At 34.3% G+C, this 8,395-nt stretch overlaps 1 pseudogene; it reads left to right on the top strand.

Moving 5' to 3' along the window:
• The first annotated feature begins 921 nt into the window (after positions 1-921).
• On the top strand, positions 922-1,868 carry LOC149566237 (mitogen-activated protein kinase 14-like; annotated as a pseudogene).
• Positions 1,869-8,395: the final 6,527 nt, after the last annotated feature.

Raw genomic sequence — 8,395 nt, 5'->3', positions numbered from 1 at the left:
ATTCCATTTGCAAAAAATGTCTTTTTGTTAGTGTTTCCAATCTGCAAATTCTGAGTAGCCCACTTTGACTTCTTTCCAAATGTGTCCTGTTAGTCATCATGAGCCCAAATAATAGATTTATACTCTCCTCATGACAGTGAACCAACACCTCAATTTTTTGTTCTCTCAGGTGTCAGTTTAACCAATTTTTAAAGCCAAATTTGAACATGATTTAGTGTTTTCTGACATGTTTTCTTGCAGGTAATTCTAAGAGGGCAACTTCAACAGTCAATATCTTTTGACTGATAATTCATCAAGAGACAAAATTTGACAGGGTAAGAGTATGCGGAATAGAGAATCAGTGTGTCAGTTCCCAAAGCCGGGTTATCTATTTGGATCAATACCTCCTGACGCAAAATTGAGAGTTTGTAGAAAGATGTATAATGAGCTTCAAAAAAAATTTTAGTGGTCAAATTTGTTTCAAATCAGTGCTAAAGGGTGAATGAGTCAATTTTGCAGTTCAGTAATTTGAAAACAACATTTTTTTTAGTCAAACCCACTTTGGGGCCCGACTGAATGGTTATCAGATTACTGAACCATGGGTGAAATAGTTGAGTGGGTGATGGTAAAAATTCACCACACTTCTCTATCTGAATATGATTGGGTTAGAGTTTTCCCTCTAGTAAAATTTAATGGAGCTCTACAGAGGCAGAGTTCTTTACCGAGTATGGAGGAGCTAGTCGTTACAAGATTCAAGAAGTGATATGCAAAGGAAGCTGTGGAATTGTCTACTTTGTTAGTGATACACATACTAGGGATAAAGTAGCAATTAAGAAGATAATAAACATCTTTGAAAATTTTTTTGATGCCACATGAATATTACGTGAAATCAAACTTATAAGGCTGTTGCGCCATCCTGACATTGTGGAAATTAAGCGTATCATGTTACCTCCTTCACACAGAGAATTTAAAAATATAAATGTTATCTTTGAACTTACAGAGTCTGAGCTACATTAGGTTATCAATTTTAATGATGATCTGACACCAGAAAATTACCAATTTTTCTTATATCAACTTCTTTGAGCTTTGAAGTATATACATACAACAAATGTGTTCCATCGGGATCTGAAGCCAAAGAATTTCCTTGCCAATGTAGACTACAAGCTTAAAATTTGTGATTTTGGCCTGGCAAGAGTTGCCTTTAGTGACACTCCACAGCAATCTTTTGGACCGATTATGTTGCTACAAGGTGGTACAGGGCTCCTGAGTTGTGTGGTTCCTTTTTCTCTAAGTACACTCCTGCCATTGATATTTGGAGTATTGGATGCATTTTTGCCAAATTCTTGACCTAGAAACCACTTTTTCCTGGCAAAAATGTTGTTCATCAGCTTGATTTGATGACGGATCTTCTTGGCACACCCTCCCTAGAAATAATTGCAAGGGTTCGTAATGAAAAGGCTAAAAGGTACTTGAATGGCATGTGTAAGAAGCAACCTATATCCTTTGCACAAAAATTCTCAAGAACAAATCCTTTAGCTCTAAAGCTCTTGGAGAGATTGCTAGCATTTGATCTGAAGGATCGACCTACTACAAAATAGGATTTGGTTGATCCTTATTTCAGAGGGTTATCAAGAGTTTCATGAGAACCAGTAGCTCAACCGATAACTAAATTGGATTTCAGGTTTGAGAGACAAAGGGTTACAAAAGAGGATGTGAGGGAACTAATTTATTGTGAAATTCTTGAATATCATCCACAGATGCTAAAAGAATATGTGAATGGAACAGATCGTACAATTTTTTTGTATCCCAGTGTTGTTGATCATTTCGAGAAGCGTTGCACAAGGCTAAGTCCGAGTTTCAAAGGATTGAATGTATACAACCGACCATGAAGGGTGAGATCTATGCTACATATGTAACAAGTCACAATCAAAGTAGAAGGAAAGCCCATGGTGGGAGCTGCTAAGAAGGAGGAAACTGCTAAAAATAGCCACTCACGCAAAAAGAAGACAACAAGTCGCACGCTAAAGTGAAGGGAAGAGGACGTTTGAAAGAGAACAGGGGACTCCCACATTAAGTAGGATGCCCACATTGAATGGGTATAAGAGGCATCACAGAGTGCTCAGGGATGGCTCTTTTTCAAGGGTTATCATGGCATCAATTCTAAACATGGAGATCGCACATAGAAGAAAAGAGGGTGTTCAGATAAAATAACAAAAGACTTGACTTCCATTGCCTGGGACACAAAGGAAATGCCAGAGTCCTCTTACAAACACATGAAGGAAGCTGCAATCAAGGAAAAGATGCCAATGTACATGGGAGGACAATCAATTCAGAGAGCAATTTGAGAAGTTGTAGAGTCGTGCTAGGTTTTCTACAATGGATGCAAAAAAAAATAGAGGGAAAACCATGAAAAGGTTTTTATCCCACATTGCCTCTATTATAAAATTTTATGTCTTTAAATACAATAACACATAGTGTACATGATGTCTTAAGACATTGACCTTTTATGAGGCAAACAATGCATTGTGGGGCTTGTGGTCAGACGTCTATATGGAGAAAATCAATGAATTTTGATGAAGTGCACCACCAGAAAGAGTTACCAAAGAAACTTGAAATGTCATCAAAAATTTAGGAATCTGGGAAGGCGCCATGTCACCATCAAAAAATTGCAAGACTTTTCGGCATGCAACATGACGACCTATCAGAAAGTGGAAATTCTAGCTAGCGACCTGTCAGAAAGTGGAAATTCTAGTGAAGGCAAGTTGTGGGTGATTTGGATGATGTGGCAGCATTAGCAAATAACATGATGACAAGTGGTAGCTAAGTGTACTAGTGACATGGCAGCTAGGTGAGATGGATAGATTAGAAATTGACACATGGCAGAGGTTTCTGATGTGGCAAATGTCTTGAGGTGTTGAAGTGGTGGTAGGTGACATGTGTCACTCTGTTGCCATGCCGTTGATGACATGGAAAATACTAACTAGGATAGCAACATAGCAACCATGACGTGGCATGATGACATGGTGAAACTGAAAGACTAATGAAATGCTGACATGTGGCACCCAGTTGGAGGGTATGATGACTATGCAAGTTTCAGCCAATCACATGTTGACACATGGAGAGGATGGTCAAACCAAGTTTGACCCAGATGGAAAGCAAAGGGAAGTTTTAAAAGTTAAAAAAGGTTTATTATTTTAAATTTTCTCCTCAGAAAAATCTATTTGAAACTTTATAAAAGGATAATGTTTTGCAATTTTAAGTGCTTTAGCCATGGTTGGGAGCCTAAACTTTAGAGGGGCATAACATGGGGCATTTTTTCATCAAAATGAGCACTCCAATAAATTGTCAAAACCAGGAGGAAACAAGCTATCCATTTCTGAGATCAGTTTTTGTATACGTGCTCACCAGTTTGAGTTATAATCAAATTTGTGATTTCTAGTGCATTCTCAATAGAATGGGCAGTTCTCATCATGGAGCATTAGAATTCAATTGAGATGCATTTCATTTTCTCGGTTGGCTTAGTTTATCGAAATTTGAGACATGATGATGAATTTTGCTTCAATTATTTCACAATTTGCTTGCCTTTTGATGGAACTTCTTAGAATATTTGTCTTTTGCAATCAGTTATGATTTCCATCAAAATATCTAAAATACTTTATGCTTTTGGAGCCCAAATGATGGGGATTTGATATGCAATTATAAAGAGAGGGTAGAGAGAGGTTTTTCAGTTTCTTGGGAAGGAATTTTGAGTGGACACATGTCATCTTTACAATAGATCTAGTAATTCACTCTCCTCTATATCATTCTCTTTCTTTCTCATTGTACAGGTTCTAGTTTTTCACTATGAAACCGGTTGGTTCCAGTTTTGGGAGAAAAACTACTCACTGCTATGATACCATGTTTTGGTTCCAGTTTTAATGTATTTCTAATACTGTGACACCACATTTTTCTTCAACAATTTCTTTTGTATGAACAATAGTAGGAAAGATAATACAACAAGTTCAGATCTATTAGGTGTTTCTATGTTTTGATTTTATGCATATGAATGTATTATTTCAAGGAAATCAATACAAAGAACAACAGGTTTTGAGTTTCATTTTAAATATTGTCTTCTTTCTCAATGAGCTGTAATATTTTATGATCTTTGAACAAAGAGCCTAGGTCATAGTTGCAGTCCCTTAAGGTTGTATGTTGTTTCATTGTTGCTTGTAATTCAAGGAGTTATGTAAATGCTTCAGGAAAATCAACAAGGTTGCAAGTTTATTGAGGAGGATATCATGTAAGAATGAGATTCAAATTGAACACAGATGTCTATTTACAAGGTGAATGGATAGATCAGATATTTGAATATATGAATAGGTATCAGGTAACCATATGTATGTGTTTGATTCATGGAATTGCCCAATCGAAAGGGCACTAATCAGCTACAGGATCGTTAGTTCTTACTGCTGCATATTAGGGGTGTTGTTGAATTCAACATTATTAATCAAATACTTTTCCCCCTTTCATGTTGAAGAGCTAAAAAGTCTAACCCTCACTCAGCTTATGAATTTCATAGATTTGCATTTATCTAGTGTAGATATGTGTTATTGTATGAGTTATTAGGAGATATAAGGGTTAAATATGCTTTGATAGATTCAAGAGTATGTTTTTGCACTGGTACCATATTGATTAAATCTGAGGTCCACCCACCTAGGTTTTGCAGAGCCTGAAGTAGAAGAAGGGTCAAGCCTTATAGTTGGCTTGGTGTCTGAAATGATATTTTAAAGATGGGAGTTAGCTGCCCCTAGATGTACCATATTCTCATTGGGGTAATTTGAAACCTGTAATGTTTCAAAACACCAACATGTTGATTGGAGTAGTAGATTCAATGGAACCAGTGGCAGTACTTATGGCTATGGATGAAGGATCCTTAAAAATCTCATACTCATTGCCTTTATCAATTGCATCATGTTGTGCTTCTACTACATCTAGATGCTCATTATCCCATAATTTGCTAAATGTTTCATCCTCAGAAAGTCTTCAAAATCTACAAAGGTGTTTGGTTCACCGAGATTCTTCCTCATCTCCCAAAACACATTAATTTTTTATCAACACCACTTTGCAGCTACACAATCATGATTTATGTCATCCCAAATATGTTTTTTTCACTTGGATGATCCACTTTTTGGTAGAGATTATAGGATGTCACAGGCTGCACTTTTTCTTTCTATCTATGCAATTCTTTAATTTGTGTTGATGATTCTTGTATTCAAATATTATTTTCACTAGAGCATTTTTCCATCTCTATTTTGACCTCTTCCCATGAGTCCATATTTTTAAATATTTCAATCAATGACACACTCTCATGTTGATAATTGCTTGCAGAGTCCCATTCTATATAAGCTTTGTACCAATTATGTTTAGTGGGTCATACTGCTAGTGGTTGGCTACATCAAATTTTAAAACTACAAATAATTCTTGTACCACATTGAATGCTCTTCTCTCAAATGTGAACCCTCCACATCCGACAAGCAAGGAAGGAAAAATGGTTTTCTTTTGCTGACCATGAGACAATACATATGTGTTTTCCATCTATCATACATATTCCAATGCAAATATCCTCTTTGTCACATTTATAGGAAGTTATTAGGGTTCTACAACTGAATTGTAAAATCTTAATACAATGTACTCTTCCATAAAGTATCAGTCAACTAATTTAATTTAACTTCCCAATTGAATTAATTGTTTACAAGACATAAACAATCTAGGCATTGAAGTGCCTATAATTTTATGGTAAAATGGTGCCAAAAAGAAGTCTACAAAGTATTTGTAGTTCACTTGGGGATCACTCATCCTAATCTTAGATGTCCATTCAAATATTATTTTAACAAAATTAAGTTGAAGTTTGTTTGTTTCAAAAAAATTATGATGCTTTGATAACAGAAGATAACACAAGTAGGTCATGTATCTAGATGTCTTATGTGACAGTGGGTTTGCCCCTCTTTTAATCATTAATAATTGTTCATTCAAGTGATGTACAATGTGTCCAATATAATTATATCTTACAGGCTTTTTAAGATAATGAATATTGAAAATCGTTTCCAAAACATTGACACCCACTTTCTCGTTACTTTCAAATCCTAAACACATTAACAGAAAAGATACAATATCCTGAACCCACAAAGAAAAAATATCTAATTCATAAGGAGTTTTATGATCATGAGGCATATTGGATGCATCCGCTAAGCCTCTAATATAAAAATGTTTTTTATCTGAACCTAACTTGTCATATGTTTCTGCCAATTTTTCCAAGTCAATGTGGGTTGGGGTTTGTTCTTCAAACCCTAGGTCCAATACTCTACCAAATTCACTCTGTGTGATAGAAAAAATTACCTCCTGTGAATTTTGATTCACAACTATTTTCATCATAGTTTTCAGCACAAACTATTACAAATTTTGGACAAGGGAATGCTTGAGGGAACCCTAGGCGGGCAATTCCACTAGTCCATGTTGCAACTTTGTTTACAATGCACCCTATCATAGTGTTCTATTTAATATATTTTGATTCTTTTTTTGCATCATTCCACTTCTCTTTAATTGCATATCTAATTTCCTTAATACTCCTTCCATAGACAACATGATCTAAAATATCATGGAATTCATCAGTAAAACCTGGCATTTTAAAAAGTTTATGCATCTCAAAAACTAGTTTCTAGGTCCCCTATATTTTCGTTTGGGTTGCAATTCCATTGTCAATGCTACTCCTTTTGTATGTTTTCATCATCATTGAAAAAATTACAAAACTATATATAAACACAAATTACAATTTATAGACACAAATAACATTTAAATCCTAAATTGTATTTGTAATTTTTAACTTTTTAAGTTACCTAGCTGCTAAAAAGTAAATAATTTAGGTTTATAATGTACGATAAATTAGAAATTAAATCCTAAATTTTATAGTCTATACTAGTTACTAAACTATCAATAAAAAATGTGTTCAGGAATCAGGATCTTACCCAGAAAGTTGAAACATTAATTGATAACTATTTTCTATGACATTGTGAGTTGTCTAAGAAGACTAGGTTTCTGATGCTCGCAACTCCACTGCTTTTACTGAATCTTGGTCCTTGGATGGTAATTTGTGCACACTACAAAAATCCAAGTTCGAATAATAAAAACTAAACCTTATTGTATGCACAAAAGAAAATTACTCAAGCATGTGTTTGATATTAATTATAATGTACATTATACAGTGGACAACTAGTATTATAATTATTCATGAAACTATAAACGTACAACATTATAGTATAATTCAAGATTAACTCTAATAGTTATCGATAATTTATGAAGACTTCTTTTTTGAGGAAATTTTTAAAAAACATTGAAGGTAGTCAAATTTGGGCCAAAATAAATCTCGAGCCATCAATATTTGATGCTCCAGTAGTGTTAGTCATCGATCTTTACATGTCTTGTTACCACACCATGGTCTATGTCAATGCCACATATCTTCTTTCTAACTCGATTCGTGTATGGCATGTGTCTTCTTTCCACAGCATTTCAAAAAGCAAGACTACTCTAGCCAAAATCAACTTGAAATACGACTAGGGCCATTTGATCTTTGTTGATCAAATGATGTGTAACATTGTAAAGGATGCAAATGTTGCAATAAATGCTATGTCAAGTATGCCACATGTCCTCTTCTTAGGGAATATGTGAATACAAGTCGATTGTTGTTGAAATCAGCCCAAAATTCATTTGGAATTGTTGATCTAAGTTGATCAAACAATAGTCAGCTTGATTCCCTATCTCGCGTGTTAGTATGATATCCACCGTTCATGTCAAAATGATTATCAAATAGTCCCTATCATCATATTAAATTATAATTATAATATTAATTATCATTATATTATAATAATAACAAGATTCTATAAACACGTGTGCATTTGTGCAATGTGCATTGAATTTCAAACTAAACCTTTTACATTAACAAAATATTTATCTTATTTTATGCTTTTTATGATGCTTCAAATATAATTAAGGACCTAATATGGTATACTTAAATTATTCTAATTCATATAGCATACTTAAATTTTTAATTAAAATCAAAGTTTTAATTATAAATTCATTACAATATGAATAGTTGAGTGTTCTTAAATAGCATATTTATTAGTTATTAGAGACTAGAGATGACACGTGTCTTTTTTCTGGTTGTATTTATAAAATTGGTTGGTCCTGCCCCACATTTGCCTGAAAAACATCTCTGGTCATTGATCTAACTTGATCAAATGATGCTACTATGAGTATAGTGATTTCACACTTCATCATGTTTTCCATGTGTCTTCTTTTTGGGGCTTTTCGAAAAGCTAGTTGTTTGTTACCGAATTCGCCCTGAAAATCATCTAAAGTTGTTGATCTTTGTTCATCCAATAGT

Source organism: Cupressus sempervirens, chromosome 3 (assembly GCF_028749045.1).
Source record: "Cupressus sempervirens isolate cs-2001-9-10 chromosome 3, ASM2874904v1, whole genome shotgun sequence".
Taxonomy (NCBI): domain Eukaryota; kingdom Viridiplantae; phylum Streptophyta; class Pinopsida; order Cupressales; family Cupressaceae; genus Cupressus; species Cupressus sempervirens.
The sequence above is the reverse complement of the archived record's forward strand: the minus strand, read 5'-3'. Positions and strand labels throughout refer to the sequence as shown.